Source organism: Terrapene carolina, unplaced genomic scaffold, assembly GCF_002925995.2.
Source record: "Terrapene carolina triunguis isolate 2854851 unplaced genomic scaffold, T_m_triunguis-2.0 Scaffold96, whole genome shotgun sequence".
NCBI classification, from domain to species: Eukaryota; Metazoa; Chordata; order Testudines; family Emydidae; genus Terrapene; species Terrapene triunguis.
The window spans coordinates 38,719,527-38,725,526 of record NW_020664447.1 but is presented as its reverse complement, the minus strand read 5'-3'; the positions used below and the strand labels follow the sequence as shown (position 1 = coordinate 38,725,526).

The window sequence follows — 6,000 nt, the reverse complement described above, 5'->3', positions numbered from 1 at the left end:
GCTGTTTTTTTTTTTTTTTTTTTTTTTTTTTTTTTTTTTTTACAAGCTTGGTCAGTTTCTCAGCTGTCAGGATGAGAATGTGTAGCGAAAGGTCATCTTAGCTCTAACCAAATACCTGACTATCCTCTCAAAGGATCTTGAAAATAGTTTCAGTGAGAGAAACTCTTTCCTTCAGTACCCCTTTGTGACCAACCCATTCAGCGATTCTGGTTCAGGTTTTTTGGCTGCAAACAAGCTGCCTTGCAAGACAGATTAGCTTCCTTTGACTCTTTGGATTTAAGCAATCTCAGATACCTCATGCTGCCAAATGCACAATGATGCCAGAATGAAAACATACTTGAGAGCTCCTCTACTGTAACACCAGGTTGACTGGAGTAATGTGTACCTGTTTGAGGACACCCACAAGCCCCTAGCTAAAGTTGCTTTTCTTTTCTTGTGCCTGTTTTCTGGTACTTTAGAACTCCTGCATTAGAGGACAAAGAGCTACCATGTTTTAGCATGGGATGCACAGGGAAATCAAATCACTGATACTACACAAATCTCAACTTCACTTTTGAAAATGATAAAACTAAAAATGTGGGTGTTCAAGTGTCCTTTGGTGAGAATTTTTTTCTATTTGTAATATCAAGGATGCCTAATGGGACATGCATGGGTTTGAACACTAGAAATAGGTGTTGTTTTGGAGCATATTCCTCCCCCCCCACATGCTCCCTATGAGTGTGACACTTGCTAGATTTCCTTTGTTAGCAGGACAGCTTTGTATGAATAATTCTCTCTTCCCAAAGCCCCCTTATGGGTACCCAGGGGATAAAGATAATCTTCCGCCATGCCCCTTGAAATCCCATAGATGCTCCTTGTACCCAAGAGTAATTTTCTCTTGCCATTCCCCCAAGTACGTTCGGCCAGTTCTTAATTCCTTGTAAACAAAGCTGGGAGTGAAGACTTGCTATTGTTTCTGTACTCTTACTGAGTCTGGCTGCTGTCCAGATCTGGAGAAGGGTACTACCAGACTATGTTGCTAACACTGCTTTGCCAGCTAAGTGGAGGGGTCAGGAGAAGTCTAGAGGCTCTGCTGTACACTGGCTTTATTTCCCCCCTAATTGGTTGGACACCTGTCTGATCTTGCTCCTTTCTCTGGGTTCTGTGGGGATATAAGGCTTGATGTACACCTAAAAATTAGATCAACCTAGCCAGGGTGGATTTGATTTAAATCACTAGTCAGGAAGACTCGATTTAATCATGGATTTCTACATAAAAGTGCATTCTTGTTGGTTGTTATAACCTTAATACATATTCTTCACAACTTAGAGATAGATGTAAGTTTCATTTTTAGAAGGTACACACTATACATTTTTAAACAGTGATTTATTTTGAAAACTTTTCAGATTAGCTTTACAGCTATATCAGAAAATGAATGAATGTTTTGGTTTTCATTTATCAACGGTAATTGAAGAAGATAGTTCACCTCCCAATGACTTCATAAATATCTCCAATTCAACAGGTTAATCATTAATATTTGGAGGATTTTCTTGCCATGCTGTATTAGGAGGAGAACATCACCAGACAGATATTTAAATTGTTTTATTTAACTAAAACAACAACGTTATGTATTTGGGATTTTTTCTTCAACAGCAAACATATAATATAACACAACAAGCATATTAATTTTGGAATTTAGTTAAACATTCAAATTTTTTAAAATCAGGTTTGTTTGTTAAAATTGTTTTTAACTAAAATAGTTAAATGAAATATTAAAAAACAAAATAAAAATTAAATAGACTATATCAGCCAGGTCAACATGAGAAACTTCAAATATTGGCTTCTGCAGCTAACTGTCGTCTTCACCTTCATTTTCCTGTTTGTTCCTAATCTGAAAAAGAGAAACAAGTTTTCCTGCTTTTTCGTGTCCCAACCGATTTCTCATGGAACGAATTAGTCCAAAGGAAGAAAATATTCTTTCTACACTGGCAGAAGAAGCTACTGCTGTTAAAAGTGAGATTGTCACTTCAACAGTCTCTGAATCCAAGTGCTTAAGTGACTTCCACCAGTTCACTGGTGTGACTTTCTTTAAAACATCATCAGCAAACATATATGAAGTTTATTATAGTTGGCATTATGGAGGGATGATTGCTGGATGTCCATGTCATAGCCAACTCCTCTTCTTCAGCAGTTAAGGTTTGACCCTGTTACCGAGTATTGAGAATATTTGCAAGAAAATGAGCTGGAGATAGTGCTTGTCCCATTTGTGTTTTTAATGCTTGTAATTTAACTCTGTGATTGCATATTTTTCTTTTTAAGATCTCACTCAGTTCCTTCCAAATTTCAACAGCATCAGCAATAAAACAGCATTTTGCACGCATGCCTGTTTTACCCAAAGGTAGAGGAACTTCATTAAAATATTCCCAAACTGGGTCTCTTTTTCCTATTTAGTGAGAGAATAGTATAGTAGATCTCAAATCAATGAAGGCTACATTCAGAAAGACCTCAAGACTTCTGGAATATGCTGCTCAAACAGTTTCACTTTTGTTTCTACTGCCTGTCCCTCCCTTCTCACATTTATCTCCAGACTTCTTCTCCTTGTCCAGATCTATTCCGTCCCCAAAAATCTTCTATTCATTGAACTTTTTGAAACGTTGCCCCTTTAGAGAGAGGTCAGGGATTGACTCTGTGTACACAAATTTACAGAGGAACAATAGGGTTGAGGTCCATTATTTCTCGCCTCCTATATATTATTTATTTAAAAACATTGTTAACAAGGATGTTATGTCTGGAGATACAAGTCCAGTTTGAGAACTGCAAACCTAAGCATCTCTGATGATATCTTCTAGACTGAGCACTGAGTCCCATTGCGTAGATAGATTATTTAGGTAAATCTTTCTATACAGAAGCCCCTGGAACCCCATAAGATTGGGTCCCTAATCATGAACTATTGGAATTCATTTACAAAACTTTTCTTAAACATTACATGAATATATTGTCTCAAATTATAGAATTAGAATTTATTGATATTCCATGATGAGTTATCTTTGAGCTATAATATATCTTAATTAAAACTATCTTTAGATAGGTTTTTTCCTCAAAAAGCATTTTATCAAAAAAAGCATTGATTTTTATCCACCCTGGACCTAGCTACATTAAGCAGAGCTGTGAAAAATGTTGTGCCCTGTGCTACGTATTTGGGTCAACCCTAACCCATGCTGTAGATGCAGCTAGGTCGACAGAAAAAAAAATTCTGTCGACTGAGCTGCCTCTTGGAGAGGGGGATTTCCTACATCAACAGAAAACCTCTTCTGAGGACGTAAGAAGCATCTATACAACAGCTGCAGTGCCATAACTGTACTGTTGTAGTGTATGCATACCCTTAGAGGGTTGAATGTTTTCTTTGGCTCCTATAGATATTCTGGTGGGTTGGGAGCTGTGCTGTTGGTTCCCATCCCGAGCACCTGCAGTACACACAAACTTTGCATGACAATCTTTTTTTTTTTTTTTTTTTTAAAGAAACACCCTTGTATATAGGAGCCCAATTTCAGGCGTGTGGGTTTTCATGATTGTCTAGAAAGATCATGTCATGATAGCGCATGAGCTTAAGGGCTTGTCTACACAAACACTTAATTTGCAGTGAGCTGGGCTGTAACTCTATCCCCCACTAACCTGCCACACATTAAGTGTCAACGTGGACCCTACTGATGCCCACTAAAAGGTCGCTAGAGCACTTTGATCTACTCCTGATTAAAGTGCAGTACAGAACTTTGTGTGCAGCAGCCTGGTCCATGTGGACACTTAGGGTATGTCTGCATTTAAACTGCAACAGCAGCACAGCTGCAGCGCCATAATTGTGCCTTTGTAATGTAGACATACCCTTAGGCAGCACTTCAGTGTAGACATTACCGGACACATACCAACGGGAGGCGTTCTCCTGTCAGTGTAGGTAATCCACCTCCCTGAATGGTGATAGCTTGGTCAACAGAAGAATTATTTTGTCGGTCTAGCACTGTCTACATTGGGGGTTAGGTCAACATAGCTACATCTCTCAGGGGTGTGAATTTTTGTAAGTTCCTGGTGCAGACCAGCCCTTAGTGTGCGGCAGTCTAGTGTGGGGGTAGAGTTACACCCCATCTTGCAGTGAACTAACGGCTGGTTTACACTGGGAATTTATATTGGCATAGCTATGTGTCTCGGGGGTGTGAAAAATCTAAACCCCTGAGAGAGGTAGCTATCCTGACCTAACCCCTGATGTATACAGTGCTAGGTTGATGGAAAAATTCTTCTATTGCCTTAGCTACTGCTTCTCAGGGAGATGGATTACCTATGCTGACAGGAAAACCCTTTCCATCGGCGTAGACAGTGTCTATGCTGAAGTGCTGAGGGGTATGTCTACATTACAAAGGCACAGCTATAGGGCTGCAGCTATGCTATTCTAGTGCTATAGAATAGACATTTCTTACTTTGACAAAAAGAACCCTTCAATCAATGCAGTTAATCCACTTCTCGGGGGTGGGGGGTAGCCTGGGGTTCCACCGTTGCTGGGAGGGTGGGGGCGGCCCAGGGTTCCGCCGTCACCACTGCTGCTGCTCTGGGTGAGGGGTGGTGGGCCGGGGCGCCACTGCTGCTCCGGGGCAGCGCCCAGGAATAGCTGCATGGGACCATTGGAGCAGCAGCCGGTGCGGCTGTCTCTGGGGCCACCTCAGCTACTCCGGCAGCCCTGGGGTCAGCTGCACTGGCCGCTGCAGAAGTCACGGAGGTCCCGGAAAGTCACGGAATCCGTGATTTCTGTGACCTCCATGAAAGACTTTCAGCCTTAGTTACAGTTAACAATAGTTACTAAAAAAAAAAAAGGCCAGACTAATGTGACCCTTATTGTTCCCTCATGAAAAATGAAGGTCTCTTCCAGCTGTAGGGAAGAAAGCTGGCTAGAGACCTGGAAACAGTCTCTATAGTATGGTACATGTTCTGAAATGCTAAATGTATTGGCCCTAAGTTCCTCCTCAACTACAGTGCAACAAAGTAGAGTACATGCTATGAGGTGTAATATCGCAAAATTACTTAAGAGGAAACAGCTGTTTAACCTACTTCTGTGTCTCATACTTATTCCTTATGGTAGAACAAAACTAACCTTTTGTTGGCAGTTGACTGACACTCTGTGACATTTATTTGCCAAGGACTTTCAAAATAGAGAACCTTTCTTAATCTTGCATCTAAAGTTTCAGATACAGCAGTGTTTCATCACCTATGCTAGCCTCTTTAAATTTTCTGTGAATAGCAGAAGCTTTGCCTGTGTTCTTGGGCACGAGGGCTAATATCTATTGGGGGTGGGGCAGAGGGAATACTCTTGCTTATAGTGAACTAATCATTCTTGTTTTCAGCAGTGCCTCCCGTGTTCTAGTTCTTTTTCAAACATAAAAAGCATGACCCCCGACCCAAGGATCTTATAGTCTAAAAGACAATGGTAAGGGAAGGGTCTGTCTTGAATATCTGAGGTCGGGTCTACATTAAAAAGTTAGATTGACTCAGCTACATTGCTTAGGTTGAAAAATCCACACACCTGAGGTGAGGTAGTTAAACTGACTAACTGCTGGTGTAGACAGCACTAGATCAACAGAATTCTTCCGTCGACTTAGGTGCTGCCTCTCGGGGAGGTAAATTAACTATGCCGATGGGAGAACCCCTCTTGTCACTGTAGTGAGTAGCTACATTGAAGTGCTACAGCAGTGCAGCTGTGCTGCTATAGTGGTTTAAGTGTAGATCTAGCCTGAGATCTGATCAAATTAAAACTGAGTCATGGTTGTTGGGTTCCCTTTATAATGATGAGCTTAGAAGCATCCTTTTGTAAGGGATTGGCTAATCATCCATTTCTAGGTCTAAAATGCAACTATCTGTTCATCTGTAAAAGCAATGGGTTTTGCTTCCGCACCCCCTAGTAAACAAATGGCCATAACTCCTTTTTACAAGGGTTTAATTCTCCATATTTTCTAAACTCTTGAAGCTCTTTTCTTTTTCAAC

At 40.8% G+C, this 6,000-nt stretch overlaps 1 protein-coding gene and 1 pseudogene across 7 annotated transcripts in view; both read left to right on the top strand.

The window, feature by feature from the left end:
• Positions 1 to 472, top strand: part of LOC113406427 — a 2,215-nt pseudogene extending 1,743 nt beyond the window's left edge.
• Positions 1 to 6,000, top strand: part of NUMB (NUMB endocytic adaptor protein) — a 159,209-nt gene that overhangs the window by 13,494 nt on the left and 139,715 nt on the right. The window lies entirely within an intron of this gene.